The 25,735-nt window shown below is 46.1% G+C and overlaps 1 protein-coding gene across 3 annotated transcripts in view; it reads right to left on the bottom strand.

Annotated features, from left to right (window-relative positions):
• PIGG (phosphatidylinositol glycan anchor biosynthesis class G (EMM blood group)) overlaps positions 1-25,735 on the bottom strand; it is a 990,222-nt gene that overhangs the window by 733,713 nt on the left and 230,774 nt on the right. The window lies entirely within an intron of this gene.

Here is a 25,735-nt window from a genome sequence, read left to right as displayed (position 1 = left end):
GTGTTGCCCACATGGCGTTCTGCGATGAAATGTATCAGCTGAGTTAAAAGGATCACACTCAGGATTTCCCTGTGGACAGGAATATTGTTGCACCACTCTTCCTCCCTCGAAGGGTTTGAAAAGTTGGACAGAATTGGAATATCCACAGTCAGGGACATGTGGTAGGTGTTAATACTTAAATCTTTCCAAACCAACCCTTCAATCAGAGAACGCCATACATACATCACAAATTTGCCAGTACCTACAGCTGCGCCACACCCTTGAAAAAAAACAAAAAACTGCGACTCCCTCTGTATTGCCCCTCATTTTAGCCCACTTGAGTCCAAGTTCTCATGGGTGCACTCAGATTTTCCCCAGACTCAATTCATCAGACTTGTCTATACCACTGATGTCTCACTGAGAGGAATGGATGCCCCCCCAGTTGATTCTGACTGTAGAGACGCATGAATATCTCCCAGGGTGTTGGTGAAATCTCTAGAAAGCTGGCTCTATATATACTATATCAAAATTAGAAAATGTGCACAGAATCAAGGGGTTCCCCCAGATGCTTAACGGAGGCTTAAGTAGACAATACTAATGCTCTATTTTGTGGTTGTTTGGTTGAGCAGTTAGGCTTATCAGAGGTTAGTGTACAGCATTTGTTGTACACACAGTCAAAGAATGAGGCACACACTCAATAACTAACTCTAGGCCAATGTATTTATGTGGGGAAAATATATTTGTTACTTTACTTCTAGAACCAAAAGATTCTCGTTGCAGGTATGTACAGTTATAAGTATGCATCAATCATATGTATCAAATGTACTTTAAGTTTGGAAAAGAAAACAGTTTGCAGGCAAGTAACACTTTTCAGTTTCAAAAGTTGACAGTGCAATTTTCAGAACAGTCCTAGGAGAGGAAAAGTGTTAGTGCAGTTTTGAGGTAAGTACTCAACTTACAGTTCCAGTCTCCGGGGTTTAGGATGTCCTTTGGTCAAGGTTCAAGATGACCCCAAACATAGGGCCAGCCTAGGGCAGAGGTCAAAGTTGGTGTTCGATTTAGAATGGGATCTTATTGGAGATTGGGGGGGGGGGACTCGGAAACAGATCTGCTGGCAGGTAAGTACTTGTGACTTTGGTGGGCAGACCTGGAGGGTTTAGGTGAGCACTGGGGAAGGTGGGGGGGGCACAGGTTAGCATCAAACACACCCCCTCAATGGCACAGGGGCAGCCAGGTGCAGGGTACAAACCACGGCATCAGGTTCCCAATGCTTTTCATTAGGGGGTACTCGGGGTAACAAAGATGCTGCGGGCTGGAAGGGGAAGGGGGGGGGGAGGGGTCGGTTCCAGAAACCAAAGACTGGACAAAGAGGAGGGCCGCCTGCTGAATGTTGCTGGACCATGTGTCGGATTCCCTAGGGCCAGGGAGCTGCAGGTGCAGGGGTACCTTTGGGTGTCAGATATCTTTGTCTGGTTCTCTTGTGGTCAGGGGGGTCCTCTGGATTTAGGCTGCAGGCATTGTGTTGACCAGGAGGGGTCAACCCAGAGTGGACACAATGTCGGAATCACCTGGGGATCTGCTCTGAGCCAGTGGGCCACCTGGACATGTGCTGAGGACGTCGGGTGCAGAGTGGGCAGGACTCGCTGATCCGGGGTGGTTCTGGAGTCCTTCTTGGAGTTTCATGTGGACAGGGCCTCTGTCCTGGGGAGTTCTGGGTCCTCTGGTGGACAGTCAGTCCTCTGGGGTTTTGGAGAGGTCGCTGGTCCTGCAGGATGCATTGTCTTTTTGTAGCAGGGCTTCTGAACCTGCAGACAGGCCGGTCGAGCTGGGGCCAAGTCAGTTGTCACCTGGAGTCTTCACTGCAGGGGTCGGCTTAGCAGTCCTCCTCCTTTCTTCTTGAGGTCGGCAGGAATCTGGTGAGCTAGTTTCAGGGGTGCCCCTAAATCCTAGATTTAGGGGCATTACAGGGGTCAGAAGGCAGTGGCCAATGGCTCCTGTCCCTGAGGGTGACTACACCCTTCCGGTGCCCACTCCCTTTGGGGAGGGGGAGCGCATTCCTAACTCTATCGGTCCCTGTCCTCCAAACTAAGATAGAGGATTCTGCAGGTAGGGGGTCACTTCAGCTCTGGACATGTTAGGGGTAGTCCTAGCTGGGGTGGTCACTCCTCCCTGTTTTACCTAATTTTCCTGTCTGACTTGCCACCAGAAGTGGGGCTTCATCCGGGGGGCGGGCATCTCCACTAGATGGAGTGCCCTAGGACACTACAACAGGAGGCTTGAGCCTTTGAGGCTCATCACCAAGTATTTTATTTCCTGCAGGGGGGAGGTGTGAAGCACCTCCACCCAGAGCAGGCTTTGTTTCTGACTCCAGAAGGCACAAAGGCCTTTACCCCATGGGGTCAGAAACGTAGTGACAGGCTGGCACAGACTGGTCAGCCTTACACTAAAGGGTTGGTTAGGGTACAGGGGGCATCTCTAAGATGTCCTATGGGTGCATTGTACAATAAATCCAACACTGGCGTCAGTATGGGTTTATTGTGCTGAAAAGTCTGATAACAAATTTCCTAGACTTCAGTGAAGCCATCATGGAGCTGTAGAGTTCATAATGCAAACATCCAGCCCATGTACTTAATAGGGCCACACTGCACTTGCAATGTCTAAGAAGGGACTTAGACACTGTAGGGGCATATTGCTCATGCAGCTATGCCCTCACATGTGGTATAGTGCACCCTGCCTTAGGTTTGTAAGGCCTGCTAGAGGGGTGACTTACCTATGCCACAGGCAGTGGTTGGTGGGCATGGCACCCCAAGAAGGATGCCATGTCGACTTTCCCTTTTCTCCACACCAGCACACACAAGCCGCAATGGCAGTGTGTATGTGCTTGGTGAGGGGTCCCTTAGGGTGGCACAATACATGCAGCAGCCCTTAGGGACCCTCCCTGGACAGGGCCCTTGGTACCACTGGTACCTTTTACTAGGGACTTAGCTGTGTGCTAATTGCGGGAACAATGGTACAGTTTAGGGAAGGAGGTGGTGGTGGTGAAACATGCCAAAAGGGGTACTTTCCTACAATCTCCTACACACTCCGATTTATTATCCTGCATATGACTTATCTACACCATTTAGACTAAGACATGTAACTTGTTGTCACTGCCCAGAGCTGCATACCCATTTCTACCATGTGGTGAGGGACTGACCTGAGACTGAACAATACTGCTGGGTGATGTTCACCAACGCTTCAAAAATGCTAGGGATGCCCCTAGACCAGGTGTCTCTAACCAGTAGATCATGAGCTGCTTGCAGACACCATCAGAGTAGCTTGCAGCTGTGTGTTCATATTCATATAATAAGCACAGCACTCTGACGTGTTGTAATTTTATCTGTCGCCTTTTAACTAAGCCTTTCAAAAATCCTATGTTATCATTGGTAAATGCTTTACGGTTGTCCATCCATTGGGCAGTTTTGTTCCCACCATTACCATTGACTGTGTTACATGGATAATTGCATGTTTGCCGATACGTTTGACTGCGAGCAAACTTCTTTTTTCTTCTGCCTCTCTCCTTCATGCTCATGGCAGCCGTGGCACTTTGAATCGGCTTGCTTATGTCACCTATTTTACTTTTCATTTTCAATTTATTTGACTAGAAAAGTCCAGTTAGGAATTTAAAACGCTAATAGCTCTAACTCGAGCAATCACGAGACCCACTGCATTGCAAATGCTTGTTTTTAGATTATCATCATGCTGCAGAAGGGCCTGATAATGAGCAGTGCTGGAGTCAGATTTATGATCCAGGGTGGGGCGCAGAGGTGTAGAACTCAAGTACAGTGTCAGTTAACTCCTAAATAAACATCCTTGTCTTCTCTATATTGGAGTGTAAGAACAAAACTGTGTATCTGAATGCTTTTAAATGGGATAAAATTCAAATGAAGAGTTAACTTAATGAATGTTAACTCTTCATTTTAATATTCTCCCAATTAAAAGTGTTGCAAACAGCAAGCATCTTGCTCCCCGTGACTAGTAGACACAGTGCCATGTTTATAAATGAAAAATACAGTCATTATTTTAATGGGAGAATTTTAAAGTGAACAAAAATATTTCTATGAAATATTAGGCCTTGATGTTTTTCTCCACTCTCATAAAAGTGAATTGAATCTTAATATTTTATGAAGCATGTGTCGTCACTTTAAATTCCACCCGTTTAAACAATATTTTTCTGTTATAATTATAACATGTCTTTAGGCCACTGGGTGCAAGATGCCTGCTGTTTGTGAGCGCGACACTTCGAAACGGCAGAAAATTTAAATTATGAGTTTTATGGATTCCATTTAAACATGAAATTAACTTTTTAGTTTAATTTTCTCCCATTTCAGAGTGTTGCATTTACACACAGTAGACAGCTTGCTCCCAGTGGCTGGTAGACACTGTGTCACAGTTATAACTGAAAAATGCAGCCATATTTTTAAGTGGGAGAAATTTAAAGTGCAGAAACAATGTTCCATAAAACGAACTTTGTATGTGTGTTATAAACGTAATGGTGTACATATGGCTAAAGGTATGTCTATACAGCAAAGTTTTAGAACTCTCCATCCTCTCCCCCTTTAGTCAAATGAGAACTGGCAATGGACTGGTGGGCCAAACGAGAAGAACCTATTAAGTGTCATAGGGTTGCTGCAAAAAATATGGGAAGGTATGGGGAAGAAGTAGGCACACTGGGGATTGAATTAAAGTTTGTTAAGAATGTTGAGTCGCCTATTTTCATCTCTGGTCCCAATTATGAAAGACATTATGTAATGTTGTGGTTTTGTTTAAAAAAAAAAAAAAAAAACATTTGGTTTATAATAATAATTTAAAAAATAAGAAACGAGTCATGGAGGTCAGTGTGGGTATAGGAGTGGATAAAGTTAAATGTTCTTTTAATTAGCACTGGTGCCGCAGATAAGTATGTACTATGGGACAAGGTATCGTGCATGTTCCCACCCTCTCAAAGGGGCTCATTCAGCCCAGCAGCAAATGAGTCTTTGAAACATCACTATCTCAACACCATGCCTTTCCAAATATGCTGGCAACAGGCGTTGTCCTTTGGGGTTATCAAGACCTCAAATGCTCCAGGTCAATAACTTAACTTGCTTTTCATCAGATCTGGCATATTGCCTCTTGTCAGCGGTAATCACAGCCCAGTTTGATAAATGCCTTAGCAAACTTTACAGCTTTTTTAGGATTTACAAAGTTATGAGAAAGATCCTGGTGATGGACCCAGAGTCTGGCTGGGGACGGCATGCATACTTAATATCTTGCAACCAGAGCAGTCTCTTGGCCTCTGTGAATGCTCATCTGGCCTCCTAAACTGCAACAGTGAATATGGAAATGCAATTTCCCCGATAATTATGGGTCCGCTTACATGCACCCATCGCAGTGCAGTATTGTGGCCTTCATAGTTCAGGAGTCTGGCAATGAGGGCTTGGGGAGGGCCATTGCAGTGGTCTAGCACCTAGAGGTCTATGGCTCATTCAACAGTCATGAGTTCTGAAAAGTTGGGTCTTCCAAGGAGATCAGACAGAAGCACTTTGACAAAGGTCTCGGACTTTCCGATGTTGGTTGACTCCGTCAGGCCTATGATCCTTACATTGTTCTGGTGCAGTCGTTCTTTGCAGTCCTCATTCTTAGCAACAATCTTTTTCTAGTTCTTTCACTAAGCATTGCCACGAGGCCTGCGCGGTCAGAGTGCCATCATCGGACACAGACATCCGATTATTCACCTCAGTCAGGCAGATGCTGTGTTTATCAAGCCAGTCTTTTCTGAGGTTCATGCACGCTGTGAAATGATCAATTTTTGGCACAAACTGGTTTTCACACCCAAAAAGATTGTTTTGATGTCCGCATTTGGTTGCATTATCAGCCCCCAGGTCCCAAAAGCTCTGGAGGGGTGAGGGGTGGGGTTGGACAAGAGCGAGCACTAGTCATTCTCCGTTCTCAAAGGTAAAAGTTCCCTGCTTAGCGTCTGATTTTCCCAATGTCCAGTTAAGCCCTGTAGGCAATCCAGACAGTACTTTGTTGGAGCTGTACAACCTCCTGAACCTGTTACTGAGATCACTTCCGCTCAGTGGAACCAGAAATCCTGGCTTCAATCACAGTGGGGAGAGAGCTATAGGTGCAATCATCATGTAGGGCCAAGCAGCAGATGGCGGGGAGGTGGGTGGAAGGGAGTCAGGGGGTTGTCTCACGCTTCGGCATCAGAGCCACCCTGCACCCACTGGCAAAACCAAAAGCTTATATGTAGGTGTGTGCTGCCACTAATGAAATGCAAAGCACACCCACACATAAGTAAATTGAGCCAATACAAAGTGGGCAAGCAGGCCACAGACCTTGTCACCACCCCAGCAACGAATGTTCAGTCCCACCTTAATATGTGTAATACATACAGGGCAGATAGGAGGTCTCACAGGGACCCTGAGTCCTGAATCTTTCTGTGAGCATGGCCACAATGGAGCATCAACGTTCTTTGGTGTGTTCTCATGGAGGGTCAATGGAGTCTCCCACTTGAAGCCATGCGTGTCCGGTTGCTGATGGGAATGGAGGAGCTGGCACAGTGCTATGTCAAGCAGTAGGAGGTCACAATGCATGAAGGGCACAGTCCGAAGCAACCATTTTGGGTGGAGGTCAGCACAAATGGTCTGGAAGGCCGCTCAGGCCCTGCTCCCTCCTGCTCAATTTCTCACCAGGGGTCTTTGGGGCTGCTCCTTTCCTCTTGTTGACTTCAGCCATATCTGCGAGCCCTGCAGGCAGCATTGCTCCGCTCCATCCGCTGCAGCTGGTGGTTTAAGCCCACCCTCGGGTCTCTACCCGCCTCTGTGCGGCCAAAGTTATGGTTCCCTGCAGCGATGAGGCAAGTGCAGCTGGATTTGCCACTGTTAAATTCTGAAACTGAAGCTCAAGAGCAAGAGCTACACTAAAGAGCGTCATCTTAATCAGAAGTTGGACTCCAATGCAGACAACTAGTGCACAGATTATTAATAAAATGATGGGTAGAGCGCACATTGAGCAAGATGAAATCCTGTTTTGGATTGATTGCAAAACTAATCAATTGGAAGTTACCAACCCTCACACGTCACCCCACGATAATTATAGAATGCTGACTATGTCTGTGTTGTCTTGGTATGGTACCATCTGTAGAGGACAGTACTGCCTGGAGAACTATAATGGTGAGTATTTATACACAACTACGCATGGCACACCCTCGGGCGGGCAGTGTTATTAGAGGTACTGAAGCGAACAGAGAATGGGCATGGAACCACTTTGGTGGCTTATCTGGGGATGAAGTTGATCGGCAACTATGAAACTGTCTCACCAACAGTTCTTAGCAACGTTCAGGGGGGGGAGCTTTGTTGGCCATAAGCCAGAATTTGTCAGCTGTTCCTGTAAAATTTGTGAACTATATAAAAAAAATTGAAGTATGTATCTCTTTAAGTCGAGGTACTCAATTCAAAATCATAACTTGCACTGAGCAAGCACTAGCAAACCAAGAAGTCTCTTATCTAATGAGACTGCAGAACCGTTTGTCTGGAAAATATTGTTTAAAAAATGTAAAAGAATTATACATTTCAAAATACAAAATGAAAGGTATACACCGAATAGCATCTTAAAACGTTACATTGAATGTAATGCCTTATGGTTTATTTTTCAAATACTTTTCACTCTAGAAACGTAGAACACATGGTAAAAAGTATAAGGTAGTGCTGAGAAGGAAAGTGGAAATCTTGAAGGCCTAATTTATGGTGCCAAGGATTCAGCCATTTGGTCTTCTGTCACAGCCCAGGGAGCAGTGCTGCGGGCCACCAGAAGAAGTGTCACACTAAGTACACCTTCAGCTTCAGACGCTGCTCTTTCAGTGCAGTAGATGGCCCTTTCCACTAGTGCCATAAAAAGTCTTTGTGTACCAAAGTTTGTGTTGTCATGCAATATATGGAATGCAAGAGATACAACAAAAACAACCTTTTAAGTCTTCTCTTCAGGGAATGCTCAAAGCATACACCATTTTGAGACAAAGTGGATGGGCTCCTTAGAGAAATCTTGGGATATTCCATCCCAGCCATACCGGAGATCCTTTAACTGAGACTGCAGTCCGACTCCCTCAAAGCTATATCTAAACAGGACTAGCAATTGGTCTTGCAGTGCATGAAGCAGCCAAACTTATCACCTTCAACAGGAAGCTGGAAGGTACCCCACTAATTTCTCAATGGTAGGACAAAGTTTGGATTGTAGTGGTAATGGAAAAACTAAGGAGTAATGTTAATGGAACACACAAGCTTTTTGAGGCTAAGTAGAAACCAGTGTATAAAGCCATTTCTAACGGGATCTCTAATATAATGGTCTCGCTCCCAACCCACATTTGTGGGTCTTTTTGGCTAGCATGGTACTTACCTCCTTCTGGTGGTAAGTATTATACACAGTATATACACTACTAACCAAAATCAGGTAAGTAAAAAGTCATGGAATAGTGTAAACAGTAGGAAATACAATAGATTGCATTGGACCTTGGGGCAACACAAACCATATACTAAAATAGTGGAATGCAAATGTTGGATTCCCCCCTGGGCAAGTGTAGTGTGTAGAGGGGCGCTAGGAGTGTAAGAAAACACCAAAGGTAAATAAAGTACACCACCCCAGAGCACAGGAAAGCAGAAGTAAAGTACAGCAAGTTTCCTCAGAACACACTACAAGTCATGACGAAGAATTATGCAAGAACCAAGCAAGACTGCAAGCAACAAACAATGGATTTCTGGACCTGAAGACCTGTGGAGAGAGGAGACCGAGCCCAGAAGTCGATGAAGGGTCCAGGAAGAACAGGAGCCCCTGCCAACCTGGAAGAAGGTGCATAAGTGGATCCTCCGGTTAGAAGAAACGTACAGAAATGCACCAACGAAGATAGCTGCAGGTTCCTGCTTGGTGCATGAGATGTCCCACGTCGAGTTGTTGGATGTAGACTGTTTGCGTAGCTGGATTCCGCCAACAAGCCTGGGTTCAAGCAAATACGCGAGCTGCTTGAACCCAGGACAAGCCTGGGGGGCTCAACTCGGACTGAGGATACACAGGGGGCTCTTAGCACTCCAGAGAGCCCTCAGAAGACCAGGCGGCACCCATGGGAGTCCCAGAACATGGGGACAAAGAAGATGTAAAGTGTGGTCATCGCCGCACTACACTGGAGGGTCCCACGCCACCGGAGAACAACTCAGGGAGCTGTGCGTCACAGAATGGAGTGCTGGGGACCTGGGGTATGCTGCGCACAAAGAACTTTTGGAAGAAGTGCAGAGAAGCTCAAGGAGCTGCAGAAGACATGGTACACAGGGGTACTGTTGCAGAAGGGGAAGGCAAGCTCTTACCGCCACCAAATTTGGACAGCTGGACCTTTGGACAGTTTGGGTCACTTCGGTCCGCCACCTGTGTTCCAGGGAGCACCCTTGTCGACAGGAGATGAGTCCCAGAGTACCAGTTGTCGTCACAGAGAGGTGTCTGCTGAAGCAGGGAAGTGACTCCGTCACTCCACGGGAGATTCCTTTGTTTCTTCTGGTGTAGGGTGAAGACAGGCAGTCCTCAGAGCGTGCACACCTTGGAAACTGTTGCAGATGCAGATGCAGGCGGGAGCTGAAGTTGCAGGTCACAGGAGTCGTCCTGGATAGTTTGTTGCAGTTACAGCAGTTCCTGGAGCAGTCTGCAGTTGATCCGACAGTCAGAAGCTGATGCAGAGGAGTCCTGGAGGATTCTTGCAAACCAAATCTGAGGAAACACCCAGAGAAGAGACCCTAAACAGCCCTGACAGAGGGATTGGCTACCTACCCAGGTATGCACCTATCAGGAGGGTTCTCTGACGTCACCTGCTGGAACTGGCCACTCAGAGGTCGCCAGAGGGTCCCCACACCTTTGAACCCAAGATGGCTAATGCCATGGACACTCTGGAGGAGCTCTGGACACCACCCCTGGAGTGGTGATAGACAGGGGAGTGCTCACTCCCCTTTCCTTTGTCCAGTTTCGTGCCAGAGCAAGGACTGGGGGTCCCTCAACCAATGTAGACTGGATTGTGCAAGGAGGGCACGGTTTGTGCCCTTCAAAGCATTTCCAGAGGCTCTGGGAGGATACCCCTCCCATGCCTGTAACACCTATTTCCAATGGGAGAGGGTGTAACACCCATCTCCTAAAGGAAATGCATTGTTCTGCCTTCCTGGGATTGAGCTGTTCAATCCCCAGGAGGACAGAAATCTGTCTGTGAGGTGGCAGCAGCTGGGGCTGCAGTGGAAACCTCAGAGAGCTGGTTTGGCAGTACTGGGGGTCCATGGTGGAGCCTTCAGGGTGCATGGAATTGGCCCCCTAATTCCAGATTTGGACTGGGGGGGGGGGGGTCAATTCCATGATCTCAGTCACCTCACATGGCCATATTCGGAGTTACCATTGTGAAGCTACGTATATATATTGACATATATGTAGTGCACGCTTATAATGGTGTCCCCGCACTCCAGAATTACGGGGAATTGGCCCCGGACAACATGGGGGCACCTTTGTTAGTACAAAAGTGCCCTCACACAAAGTAACTTTGCATCTAGGCTTCAGTAAATGAAGGTTATACATATAGGTGACTTATAAGTTACCTGGTGCAGTGAAAAATGGCTGTGAAATAGTGTGTGCACTATTTCACTCAAGCTGCAGTGGCAGTCCTGATGAAAGGTTTGAATGAGCTCCTTACGGGTTTCAAAAGAAATACTGCAGCCCATAAGGATCTCCTGGAACCCCAATGCCCTAGGGACTTATAAGGAGGGGTCCAGTGTGCCAATCAGAATTGGAATATGGAGTCACTAAACTATAGTGACAAATTTGAAACACAGAGAGAGCATAAGCACTGGAGTTCTGGTTAGCAGAAGTTCAGTGACACAGTCAAGCATATTGACAACACATATAGGCCACAAACTATGAGCACCGGGGGGTCCTGGCTAGCAGGATCCTATTGATACAGGCAAAACACACTGACAAATAGGTTTGAAACTATGAGCACTGGGGTCCTGGCTAGCAGGATCCCAGTGAGACAGTAAAAACACACTGACAAACACTCATAAACGGGCCAAAAGTGGGGGTAACCATGCTAGAAAAAGACTACTTTCTCACAGAAGAGCCAGACAAACTTTGTATTGTAGGAAAGAGTTAGTCAGACTGAAAAGTGAGAAAACACAATTACATGATACTGAGGTAAGCATGTAGAAGGGAGAGAAAAGTTCCAAATCAAAAGCTAATTTTAAGAAAAATAAAATGGCTAGTTTGATAAACGTAAAGAAGTATGCAATCCATTCAATCCTATGAATACTTTTTTGGTAGAGGACATGAGCAGTACTGCTTCTGGATATCACAGCAGAAATAACTATAGTTCAGACTCTAAAAGAGCATCTGCTGGTGATATAAACTCAAGAATATATTAACCTAAAAACACTGGATGAAAACGGAAAGCCTTCCAGTATAGTTTATGGTGTAGAAGTACAGATATTAAGGGATATATTGATAACAATAGAAGCTCTATTTATCATATGGCCATCAGACCATTTTTGCTGAGAATGATTTGCCTCCATCCTTTAGAAGGAATGCACCTCGTGGGGAGGAAGAACTAATAGAAGCATTTTCACACACAGGAGACAGAGGAGCCTAGGAAAAAAGTATACACATAGATGGGTGTTAAAACAAGGTCCTGTATTATACATAACCCAAGTGGAGTGTGATGAAGACTGTGTACCGCATGAGAGCTCCCTATGAAGTGAAGCATAAGTGCAGTCCGAGATATTGTTGAGTAACTAACAACACAGAAATCATGAAAAACGGCACATGTAAATACAGCAATATTTTTTACTGCGTCTTGGACTAAAGCAATCAGGCTGCTGAGATATTCTAATTCTCTGCAGCTTTCTAGGCTTTATTAGATAGTGGATCTAGAGTCATTGCAACATTCAGACCATACAACCTACTTGTGTGTCGTTTATACCAGTTGATACCTGGCACCGACCCTACTATAATCAATTAGGAGGTCACGACTGCAAATATAAACCTGCAAATATTGAGGTGTATGGCACCCCTTCCACCCCCTCCATAAAACTACACTCCTTTGATAAGACACTTTTTCACCACGTAGCTTCATCAGATACCCGATAAGAAATGAGGTTAACAGCATGCAAATCTTTGTGTGATGAATTGTGATGAATTGTGTGGTCGCAACTTCAAAGAAGATAGTGCCCATTTACCATCAACAATTTAATAATCAACATGGAAAGCAGCCAAAGAAACAAAAACACTATGGTAAAGATATAAATGAAAGACCACAGTAGACTGATGTACATTTCACATCCCAGTAAGAATAAGTCTGTAGCACTGACTAACTGTAGATGCTGCAGTTTTTCTTGTTTCTTCGGAGTAAAGAAAAACAGCTCCCATCACAAAATATGTATTTGGTTTGTTACCAGATAGTATGATTTCTTTCACTGGGGTAATTTCAATTGATGTAGATTCCTTCAGTGTAGCATATACCTTTCCATTTGTAAACATCATAATCATAATCCATGATGCAGCAGGTTTAAGGCCAGATGTATCAAGCAATTTTGCATTCGCAAAGAGTGCAATTCACAACATTCGGCTGTTTGCGGATGCAAAAATGCCTTTCAAGATGTATGAAAGGCATTTGCTGTGCAATTTTAAGGAATTGCAAAAATAGCGATTCCTTAAATTGCAATTCTCTAAATAGGAAATCGCAAATAGGTAATTCCTATTTGCGATTTCCAAAGCACATGTATCAAGCATTTCCTTTATGCGAATTGGGCATTTAGGAAATTCAATTACCACCAAATCTAATTTGGTGGTAAGCATGTGCAATTTTTAAAAATGCATTATAAATGCATTTTTAAAAATGACATGTAGTGCACACATGCCCCTAGGGCATGTGTGTGCTTCACATGTCCGCAAATATTTTTCTGGGGTGCATCAAAGGGGGCCTTAGGCCCCCAGCACCCTGGGGTTTGCATTACCTAATTTGCGAATTCCTAACTGGACTTCGCAAATTAGGTAATACAAAACCATTCACACCTATGGGCCTACAGGTCCATAGGGATGAATGGAGTCCCATTCCCTAATTGTGATTCAGTAATAGCGATTGTGAATTTTAAGAAATCGCTATTTCCGACTAGCAATTTTCATACCCATTTTTTCATTTTCTTTTTGCATTTCTTAAATAGCGATTTCTTAAAATTCGCTATTTAAGAAATGCAATCCGGGAGCTTGATACATCTGGCCCTTAAATATTAAGGATGTTTGTCCAAATCAGCACTTGATGGGTGTAAAGCTGGAGACACATCAGACTCATCAGTCCTTCGGGCAGGACCAATAAATCAGCTTGACTGACTTCTTCTTAAGGTAACTTCGGAATAGAAGGAAAATGTATTTGAAGATATTTTGGCATCGTTGGTGGGGCACTTGGCAGAATTTGCCACATAGTGTTTCTTTAAGTAATGAATCCACACCTTTCTTATTTTCTTTGCACCAGGCTGTGTTGGCAGGGTTTCAGTGCACGCGCCTTCTACTCTAAGAACTGAAACAGGTGCGATGATCCAAAGACTTGTTTATGAGGAATGTGCTGTTGAACTAGTTTTCCTACTTTCGGGGGCCACCCTTCAACAGCAGCTTTTTCTTCAGTGTGGGAGAGGAATCTTTTGTGTCTGAATTTGTTTCTCTCACTTCCTGGAAGCTCTGCAACAATCCTTCTGTGAGACAGAGTCAGGTAAATCAAATGTTAACTCTTCTGCCTTTCCAGGAAGATCGAGATCAGGGATACAAGTTTGAATGCCAAACAGCATTTAATATGATGTTTTCCCACCTAGCAGGCCTCTGAGCAAGTTACTGAATGCGCACTGACCCTCAGAGAAATGTTGAAACATTTCAATTTAGAAATTCAAAATCCTAGCAGTCCAGGCTCATCTTACCATACCAGAGGATTACTCGACCATGCTGAAGCTGCTGCACCTGGGGCATAGGGTCTACATGTCTGAATGTAGTTTTATGCAGGATGGGGAGGAGTCCTGGCACACTCTGCGGCCCGCTACCTCAGGGTCTGACACTGCTGCACCAGGGACTCAGGGACTATGTGTCTCGTTGTACTTGTTTGCAGGGGGGAAGGAGTCCTAACACACGCTCCCAGCTGACACGATAAAGCACCTCTGTGGGCCCCACTGCCTTGGGAGCTGAAGCTGCTGCACCTGGGACAAAGGGCCTACGTGTCCCATTGCACTTTTCTGCAGGAGGAAGAGGACTCCTGACACACCATCCCAGCATGTGCCAAAAAGCGCCTTTACGGCCACGCTGCCTCGGCAGCTGAAGCTGCTGCACCTCAGATACAGGGACTCCGTGTTGCGTTGAACTTTTCTACAGGAGAAGGAGCCTTGACACGCCCTACCAGCACGTGCTATAAAGCGCCTTTGTGGGCAAGCTGCGTGGCAGGATTTAATTAATTGATTCTGATTTCATCAGAGATGCTCGGATGATTCTCCTTATTGGATGATGCTGCTCACACTTTCCGCTTCTACTGACAGAGGAAGAGCTAGTTTCGTTCTCCTAGCAGAGAAGAAGCTGCAAAGAAGGAAAGGACACTATTACCTAGCTACTGCGCCTCGCCTGCAGAGACGCTCTACAGTAGACAGCTACTTTGCTTCCGTGCCTCACATAAAGAAACACTAGAGTGCAAAACAGCTTTTATATCCAGCTATTATATCTTTACAGAGAGCTGTGCTGAGTGCAAAATTAGCTATTGTATCTCTCCAGCGAAATTACCTCACCACTGCTACCCAATGGCAGCAATTGCAGTAACCAGTGCACACTCTACTAACGGTGCAGATGACATGGAATGGAACACCAAAACAAAGAGAGGAAGCGACTTGTGCCCAACCTTGCCAGAAAAAGAACCCAAGCTTGCCTGTGCACCACCCAAAAGCTTCGAGACTGCTAGTTGCTTTCAAGCTCTGCAACACATCACGGACTGCAACACTGGCCTGCAAGACAATGCGACAACTGGAACTGAAACAGCTTCTTGTCCTACAAGACGACTGCTGATCCCACCCATCATTTTGAAGAACTTGTCCACTCACAACGAACTTGTGGAACACTTGGAGGAACACTCCACCTCCACTTTCATGATAAAGGACCATGCCAAAAATGATGCTATGAAACACCAGACGATTATAGGAGTTTGACCAGCGTACAGAGCAAAAGCTGGAATACCATACTTTCTCCATGACGACAGTAAAAGCACCACGCCTTGTAATACGGGGATTACCTGTAAATGATGGACACATCACCCGCGATTTATCAGAACTTGGACTTCCAGTAAAAAAAAATAACGCAGATTGCTTCGCCTACTGACAAGAACAAGAAGTTTACCCTGTTCATTCTAACCCTGTCTGCAAGCCGAGACAAAAACCTGCTGATCACTCAGTAGTCACAAAACTGCAGCTGCACCATTACTCTAGAAGCACCTAGGGGGAAACGGGGCCAAGTCATGTGCTACAACTGCCAACGCCGGGGGCAAACCTCTGCTTTCTCCCATCAGAAACCAAGGTGTGTATGCTGTGGAAGGGAACATACTTTCAACCAATGCACCCGGAATAGAGAAACAGAAGCTGCAATATGTGCATACTGCACAGGAAACCACCACGCAAGCTACCACGGCTGCCCCTACCTACAGAAAGCAAAAAGGAAGCTCTGCTGTCAACTGGCAGGAACTGAATGTGAAGTTTGCAAAAGTAGGGACAGATAAGAAAATCCACCCTGTGGTGACAATGGTGGCAAACCTAATCTTTTCCGTGGTGAAGAAATCAACAGCCAAGGCAGCCAAGACTAAGAAAAACTCTACCTTCTTGCCGTGGAATGTCAACAGCATTCTAAAGAAAACTGGTGAACTCCTGCACCGGATGGAAACTAAGGACATGAGTGTTGCGCTTATCTCAGAGACCTAGCTCCAGATAAACCAGAAGCTCAGCCTAGCAAATTAGGGAACAGACTGCTTGACTGGACTTTGACTACCTAGCTGTCCGTTTTTCAAGTAATAATACTTGTCCTAGCCAAAGAACAGAGCATGTTTCTACTTAACCACAGAGTGGCTGCTACACTAAATTTTGCAACAAACTTCTTCTCATCCAGTATCACCCTGGCTAAAAATCTGGAGAGCTCAATTCATGCCTCTGCTGTATATGACTCTGAATCGTGGGGGCATAACAACATAGAGCCTTTGAGGGTTGCTGAGAACAAATTCTTGAGAAACTGCACTAAAACCTCCACAAAGCACTTCTTTATTTCTTTAATGGATTTTGCATTGCAACCTATAATTACCAAAGAGAGTCTTAAGTCTATCCTGTATTGAGAGCCAAGCAGCCAACAGTGGCAGACGCGTGATTGCAGCGCTCCGCTTGAGCCCATACATTTCTCTATTATGAATCATTGCCCAGGGTGCCCCGTTGCATTGAACCCTGTCCATGGGAGCAGAGAACTTGGCTGAGATCGAGTCAGCGATTGGCAACTACCAGAAGGAGCATGGGGCGGCTTTTGGGAAGAGCAGTCGTGGTGCTGCGAGGGCCTGGAGCAGCCGGCTCTGAATATTGGAAAGGCCGGGACCTGTATGCACAGCTCGTGGCATCGATGTTGATCTGGCACTTGGTAGTTAGCGCGATCGGCAGAAGGAGGCAACGGCAACTGGGTCTGACTCCGGACGGTTTAGGCCGACCAGCACGCTCAGGAGGCAGCGTGGCTGTGAGGGGCAGTCAGAGACCGCTTTTGTGTGTCTCGGACCAGGCTGCCAGCCCCCCAGCCCAGCACTACCAGTGAGAGGTGGACAAAGTGAAGTGCTGAGAGTCTCTAGATTTGGCCAACAGGACGGGGAAGCGGCAACACAACAAGGCGAGAGACTGAGACCGGGACGCTTCTCTGTGGGATGGGAGAGCAAATGTAACCAGTGCTGCAGAAACAGGCCTGGGAAGGCCTATTAGGGATATAGTGCAACGGGAAGAAGGAATCCCGGCCAGGACCAACTGAAATCTCCCTGAGGCCTTAGAGTGGATTTGAGCACGTTCCACTCACAGGAGGACTTTATATTGGGCAGCCGGGGCTGGCCACTCTGCTCAACCCATCCAACAGGCAAGGTGGGAACTGGACTGAAGTACCCCTAACCCCCCCCCCTTCTGATTCCTGAATTTGGTGCCCCTCACGGGTTGCACCACAGATCAGTGTATGTTCATCCCTTTCAGTGTAGGACCGCAGGGGGGACAGCGGTTCTTCGTTCTCAGCACTCTCCCACGTGAGCAGGACAGTAACCATTGGATCCCTCAAGCAGTCTACACCTTGAACTTCAGGAGAATGGTTGGCTGGCTGGAGAACTGAGGGGCAGAAACTGGAGATGGTAAGCCATAGCGGTTGATGGACTCTTAAACCAGTGACCGGTGGTAGGCGATTGGGTTGCGCACCATGCGGAAACCACAAGTGCGGCAGATCAGGACAGCCTGAATATGCAGGAGGTGCTTACAGATCAGGTGGAGGGACCAGAGACAATGCCAACTGCTGTGCAATCACAGTTCGACAAAATCTTTCCAGCAATAGTTGACACCAAATCTGCTCTCCAACAGGATATGGGTGTAGTCTCTGTGGGCCTGGGATTGTTGAGTACTGAACAACATAAGCGGAAAAAGTGCAGGAAATGGAATGGGGTTTAGCTGATGTAAGCCCAACTCAATAGGCTCTCATGCAACAAGTAGCGGCACTGACCAATCAAGTACGCAAGCTAGAATACCACGCTGAGGATGTTGAAGGCCACAATAGACGCAATAATTTGCGTGTAGTGGGACTCCAGGAGAGGACTGAAGGAAAAGATATGGTGGCGTATCTCGAGAACTGGATCAGTACAGAAGTGTCCCCAAATAAACTTACACCTTTCTTTGCGCTGGAACAGGCACATGGAGTCCCTGCCCATCTCCCTGCCCCAGATAGACAGCCTTGAACACTGGTGGCTTAACTACTGCACTATTGCGACAGTGATCACCTACTGAACTGTGCCTGCAAAGATGGACCTTGATTACATGGCCGTAGTACAGGGAAAAAAGGCCATCGGTCACCGAAGTGAAGAGAGCTCTAAGAGATGTGAGCATTCAATACTCTCTGCTGTTCCCTGCAAAACTGAAGCTGGTAGTGGACGGCGAGACACATTTCTGTGATGATCCCAGTGAAGCGTGGGATTGGCTGGAGGCACATAGGGCTCGGAATTTCTGGATGGGGAAAAACACAAGCCGAGTGACCGCTTGCGTGGACCTAACAGGAAAAGCCGGAGGTCCCATAGGCATGACCAGTGGTTGCGACCAACTCTGATGCAGACTCATAATGACCGGGAGACAGCACTCAAGGCGGCAGCTGGCCTTGACAGGCACCACAGCTCTGATAAATGATCTGGGTCTGATGCAGGTGATTATGCAACGGACTCTGAGATTGACAAATCTACCCCTGAGAATTATGGACTCCCGGTGATAACCCCCGAGTCAGTGGATAAACTTATTTAGCCACTTAAAAAACCTCCGATATTTCCAAGTCTGATTTCTTAGGTCTGGCCAAATATATTGGTCTAGTATCGGATGATACAGAACCCCAGAAATATAGATGGCATCAGGTGAGGGGGAAAACATGCTGTTTGAAACTTGGTAATAATAAATAGTTGGGGTGGGCCTGGCTTTCTCCAGCTGGTTGGGGCATACCTGAGGACAACTAATATTGTACTAGATGGGCAAGAGTGACTTTGTTGGGTTTTGGTTTGCTGGAGGCGTCCCCCTATCACCATGCTCTCCGAAAGAGCAAACTAGCAAGGCAGGGGACATGGTTTCTTTCACAGAATTTGACTTGTTTGGGTGGAAGGACAGTGCCGTTAGGCCCAGGGGTCGGGGAGCTCTACATGGGGTTTTGGTTTGTGTTTCAACGATGCAGGAACTGTTTTACATGGTACGGTGAGATGTTGGGATTCGGGATGGGGTCAGAAACTACCACCCGGCAAGTTAGACTTCCCACAGGCACATTGCTAACACATCACATCCTATTATGCAGGACCTGGAATTTCCTGGGCCTAGGGTCTGCAGCAAAACGTTACAAAGTGTATCAGTACCTGTGCCACAGAGGTGTGCATACTGTGATGTTGCAATAAACACACATAGTTGGGGGTGGAGAATGACCGTTTACAGCATACATGGCGTGGACAACTTTATGATACCTCTTATTCTGCTTATGTAAGGGGGAACACTGATTTGGGAAGGGCCAGGAGTCCACTTTGAACCTCTGCAATAGCTCACTGATAATGAGGGGAGGTATGTTCTTATCACTGGTAGGCTTTTCGGCAGGGAGGTCACCCTGTGAAGCATCTATGAGCCCAACCAAGATCAACTTGGATTTTTCAAAACTTTATCAGCCCAGGTGGGCATGAATATGAGGGGGGACCTTTTGCTAGCACGGGATTTTAACATCCAGCTTGACCGCTCCACCACAGTTGCAGGGGGATTCTGCCTCGAGACTGGCCTTGGATTTCAGGGATTGGCTGCAACATTGGGCCCTCACTGACTTAAGGAGGCTCCAACATGGGCAATTGCGGGGTTATTCCTACTACTCAAACATACATGACTTACACACTAGAATAGACAGACTGTTATTGTCTACAGGGTTATGTCACTCAATGCGGTCCAGAGAATACCTGGGATGTACCCCTTCGGATCAAAGCCCTCTTATTCTGACACTTGCTCCACTGCAGGCCAGACCAGCGATGCCACTTTAGTGGCTGCAACCTGCGACTCTTGAAGATAGCAGTTACAGGAAGTCCTTGGGTACGGCTGTCGCAGATTATTTTGCAGTAAATCAGGGGTCGGCTTTTTCTGTCGTGGTGGAATGGGAGGCCTTTAAGGTTGTGGTAAGGGGGCACTGTATGGGACAGACTGTGTGGGTTTGCAGGGCACTGCAGGAGGACACGGAGGTCTGACCCTCACACTGGTCCAAAATTATGGGAAGCACATATACAACAAAGTGAAGCTTTAGGCAGATTGCAAAACCTTGATTATGAAGCATATGTGAATAGATCTCACATGGAAGGAGGGAGGTAAATATGGACGCTTACTAGCGTAGTTGATCAGTCCTGAATTAAGGGGCACCCCAGCACACACTGAACTACCATAAGAGGAGAACATATTCATTCCCAGAGTTTAATTAATGACGAATTCAGAACGTATTATAAAATACTTTATAGGCAACAGGAGGCTATACCCAACAACGTCCTGGAGGCACTTCTTGACAGAGTGCAATTGCAGACACTGCCGCAGGGTGAGACTGAGACTTTGGGGGGGGGGGTCCGATTACTGCTCTGGAACTTCGCAAAGTAATCAGGGAGATAGCCAAGGCTAAAGCCCTGAGGCCAGATAGCCTTTCCAGCAAACTTTTATATGACATACATGGATGTACTGATTCCACAGCTGGAATGCTTATATGCTACCTCACTTGATAGAGGTAATTTACCAGAATCCATTAGGAGTGCATTGGTGGTTCCACTCCTCAAGACGACACGTTCGGGGGCGCCTGCCTCAGCATTTCGTCCATTGTCTATGTTGAATGTGGACTTCAAAACATTCAGCAGGGTTTTGGCAAATAGAATTCTTCCCTATATGCAGACACTGGTACATGAAGAACAGAACAGGTTTATCCCGGGTAGGAATACGTCCCTTGACCTTCGCAGAGTTTTCCACATTTTGCACCTTCAAGCCGTGCGGTCCCAGGCTGAGGCCACACTTATGTATGTGGATCTTGAGAAAGCGTTCAATTCTATTCGCTGAGACTTTCCAACCAAAGTTATGCAGCGCATGGGCATGACAGAGGGCTGGATAAGGTGGGTAACTCTGCTGTACACTGAGCCGACTGCCAGGGTGCGAACTGGGGTTAGTGTATCCCTTGAGTATGCGGTCAACAGAGGAACTAGGCAGTGTTACCCTTTATCACCTTTATTATTTGCACTCGACAATGAGCCATTGGCAGCCTTGTTACGAACAGATGGTGTAGAAACTGGACTAGTGGAAGGACACCGCCATGTTATTTCATTTTACACGGACGACCTCCTCTTGTACATAGAGAATAGTAGGAATGGTGTAAATAACGACATTGAGAGACTAGAGGAATTTGGAAGGGTGTCTGGTTTGCGGTTGAACCAAGCAAAAGACCTGCCTCTTCCCCTGTGTTAAGGATAGCCAGCGCCCACAGCACTTACCGAAGGGACTCAGATGGGAACCCTCTTCTCTTCGATATTTAGGCATCCAAGTTTATCACACCATTGAGGGTGAATAATGAAGATGAAGGAAACCTGGGTAGAACATATCGCTCCTTTAAGAGTAATATTCTTCTCTGGAGATCACTAAAATTGTCCCTGATGGCTCGTATAGCACTAACCAAAATGGTGGTCCTCTACGTTTTTCCAACATACTGATTAACACTCCGGTGGTGTGGTTTCGTCAGGTGGATGCATTGCTCAGGGATCTCATATGGGATTGGAGCAGGCACAGAGCGCCACTCGCAATTCTGGAACACCCTTAAGAGGAGGGAGGTCTGGGAGTCCCAGACTTTGAGTTATATTATTTAGCAGTGCAACTGCAGTGGATTTCCAGATGGCTTGGAGATGCCCACCGGAGCGTGTTAGATCAGATAGGCTTGACCCCTTGCCAAGGCTTGTTGTTGCCACAGGTATTGAGACCAGATGTACCCATTTCCCACCCAAGGATATTGCTGAAAGTGGCCTTGAATAGTTGGAAGAGAAGTCAGGCCAGTTGTGTATGGACCTGGGCTACATGTAGTGGGTCTGCCACATGGTGAACCAGTCTCTTACTTTACAGCGGCCGGACTTTCGTGCTGGTCAGCCGCTGGCTTGGTGACTGTTGGTGACTGTTTTCAAGAGAGAAGGCTCATTCCACTGTGGGAGTTCATGAACACTTACGGCCTACCTGGTGGCCAGTTTCTGACCTACGAGGCTGTGGTGAAATCCTACACAGACTTATGGCACTGTGGTCACAGGGAACACCCCCATGCACACCATACTTCAAATACTTCTCTCAATAGGGCTTGGCTAGGAGGTTGATTATCCAGTTCTACTAAGCGCTGAGTGAGATGGGGTGCACAACTCTAACAACGTTAAGGGCTAAATGGGAAGGGATCTTGGGAAATGAGATATCGAACAGAGACTGGAGCAGGATGTTGGCATACCCCAAGAGTGCCTCGCGTAACACTAGGCTTCTATATATTCAATTCAACTTCCTACATATGACTTATTTGACACCTCACAGATTACAGGTGATATATGGAGGTGATGCCTAAGATGTGGAATGTTACAAGCTGACTTCTATCACATGACGTGGGGATGTGTTCCCTTGCAGACCTATTGAACAGCAGTTATTAGTAGAATATGCCTCAACCTTGGACGCCCACACGCCATGGATGTTTGCTTGGTAGGTAACTTCCCCAGACCCAGGAAGTGCAAGGCTGAGTCCCAATTCGTAGATCTAGCACTAATTGTGGTGAAGATATGCATCACAATGGCCTGGAAATCAACCAGATGTCCCAATTTAGCTGCATGGGAAAAGGATGTCACGAGGTGCGCAGGAGCAGACCAACACTCACGTAAGAAAGAAGACAGCAAGGGGATCTACAGTACACCTCTGGACTGAGATAATGGAAGCTTGGCTGCATCCAAAAGTAGATACTGAATCTGACACTGGGGAGGGCACCGACTAGATGTACATACCATAGAGGGTAGACCAGCTGTGGAGGGGATGTGTTGCAGGAGCAATGGCAGAAAGAAATGAAAATGGTGGTAGAGGCTCTTGATAGCCTGTCTTGCCTGCTACAATATGGGTGCCGTACCTTGCCTTTAGGACCCCAGGCCAATGGATGCATGTTTAATTCCGAGACTGAAGGTTCCAAGTGTCACGTATTAGTGTCGGAGAAGACACTGAATACACAATCCAGCATCTCAACTAATACCTAAGTATTCCTTCTTCCTTTCCCTTTTTTTTCTTTTACTCTCCAACGTTTCCAATAGTCCATTTTGGACTTTGCTATCATAGTGGAACTCCTCATCCTGTACAAATGAGCAGTATGATTTTACGCTTGTTGCTTTGACACTTATTCCCCACCCACGAGGCTGTGTCTTCTCATGAGGGTGTAGGAAGCATTCAGACCTGCACTGAAGATCAAACATAATTGAAGGTATAGCCATGCCCTAGCTGGGGGATCACAATGAACGTCCGGGGAAAGACGGGGAAATATTAGAGGATGCATATATAGTTACAACTGCACCTAGTGTAACTGAATAGCTGTTGGAGATTACAGTTGACATAAGAGCAAATGGAGATGTAACAAAGAACACGTACACTGTAGCAGTTAGTTATCTTAATATATGACTGTACTTAATGATGTAACATGTAAATTATGGATACCAACTTGTTGTTTAATATTAAAAGTGCCAGAAAAGAGAGTTGGAAAAGAAGCCTATCATTTATTGGTTGTGGAAAGATATCCTGGGTAAAAAAAAAGTGATGGACGGAATGCTGAACAATGTCAAACTTTCACTCCCAATACAGAGATCTGGGCCTAAATCCATCATTGTTTTGCTGCCCATGTCATTCCAGTTTGGACCCAGCCATATGCAAATCAGTCTTGACCCTGTTCCCCATGGGAACAGTCCAGCCCGTACTGCCAGGCCAGGTCTTCCAAGGTTCAGTGACACTCTTTTTGGTGAAATATGTTAGACCTTTTTAATCTGTGCTTGCCAGACTTGTGAAAACATCCCTTATGTATCACCAATTCTTCCATTAAATTGGTGAAGCTGACCTTTTGGGAACACGAAAGGGAGAAATTATCCAGAATATCACACCAAGGTAGATTGACCGATCGGCTCTTAGAAATAAAAATTACAACAGCATTTGAGAAGTTCCTTGACAAAATAGAACTTCCATTTGCTAGATCGATATACATAAAATTTAGACTGGGTACTTTACCACTGCATCTCACCAGTAAATGGAGATGCTCCACGGAGAGTTGTTCCTTTCGTCTTGCAGGTAGGGAGGCAAATGTGTCTGAAAATCATCTTTTGTCCTGCGTACATAACACAACACTGACATTGGATTGTCCCAATTTGCAGATTCCTGAGAGTTCGACAGTACAAGATGGCCCTAAGAATCTGGGGGTATGATACCACATCATGGTTTTTGCCACTGTGAAATATCTTGAATCGATATGACCCATTAGATCTAAGATTTTGTTTTATTCAGCATCTTGTAATTTAGCTTTGTAGCACCATAGGTAGTCAGACTGTTCCCTGGTGTTCTGACAAACACATAATTGATTAGTGCATTTTATTTCTTCGAGGTTTACTTCATTGCTATTTATTGTTATGGTTCTTTTCTGCTGCTAGAGATTTTGAAATTTACCAAAATACTGTTGTATTTAAATCACCTAGTCCTGAATATTTTTAGGCTTACCCTTGGCTATAATCTTTGTGACCATGTTGCTGGTGTGAAAACTGAATTAATTGTGTAATATTGTATTATTATGTTTCTTTTATGGTCTAAGAAATAAAGTATTTTAAATTGAGTTTAGCATGCAACTCTATTCCGGCTTACAGTTGCAGTCCCAGGGCAGAGATAGCACCTATCAACACATTAGCCTCAAAACTGCTCCCAATGCAGTTAGGAACCTCAAGTCTTTATGACTGCTTGTGCAGTGGCAGTTCTGGCCACCCCCAGCAAATTTACAGCAAGAAGGGACTGAAACCAATGTATATTTATATTGACTGACTGCTGGCAGAGGGCCAATGTGGTTATGAAAAACAACACCAAAAGCTTATTCTGAAATGAGTAGGCGCTGGTCTTTCAACTTACAATGGTAGAAGGCGTCATTGTTGATAAATGTTACATTTGCTGTACATATTTCTTCGTATTCTTTGGTAGATATGGCCAATTATTGCTATAGCACTGATATGGCCACATTTTGTTGCTGCACTGATGGAGCATGACCACAATCCAACCGCTTGTTAGCTACTCTGACTAAATTTAATTTAGCTCCCATTATGTATATGCCTATTGCCAACCCTAGCTACAAACACCGTATAGGAACATTGTATTTGGTGAGGATATAAGAATACTTGTAGGGAAGCCCAGCAGGTGGCTTTTCCCGTTTCAAAGTTCCTTGCATTGCCACCACTATTTCTACATCAACGTGTGATTAAGTAACAACAGCAAAGGGGGGGGCGTGGCCAGCAGCCGATGAAGCTGCACGTGTAGAGCGGCCCTGCGGGGCCGTGAACGGGACCCGGACCGAATCCTAGCCATCATCCAACCCCGAAAACCCCATCAAACTCGATCCCAACACTGGCGGTCCCCTGTTCAGCATTCGGAGCTGTAGCGGCATCCCTGAACAACTAAGAAAGAAGAAAATGCGATCGAACCCCGGAGCTCCAGAAAAACCAAGATGGTGGCCGCATGGGGAACAGGGCTCCGATTTGCAGAAATAACTAAGCTCTTCGACCCTAAGACGCGATCTCGACAATCCGACACCCCAAACTGATGCAGGGAGGAAGCGGCGACCCATAAGGCCTCAATTAGGAGAAAGGAGAGGTGCAGCAGTGTGATCGGTGCGGGGCCCGTAG

This window comes from Pleurodeles waltl, chromosome 1_2 (genome assembly GCF_031143425.1).
Source record: "Pleurodeles waltl isolate 20211129_DDA chromosome 1_2, aPleWal1.hap1.20221129, whole genome shotgun sequence".
Lineage (NCBI taxonomy): Eukaryota > Metazoa > Chordata > Amphibia > Caudata > Salamandridae > Pleurodeles > Pleurodeles waltl.
Note: the sequence above shows the minus strand (reverse complement) of the source record. Positions and strands in the feature narration are given on the sequence as shown.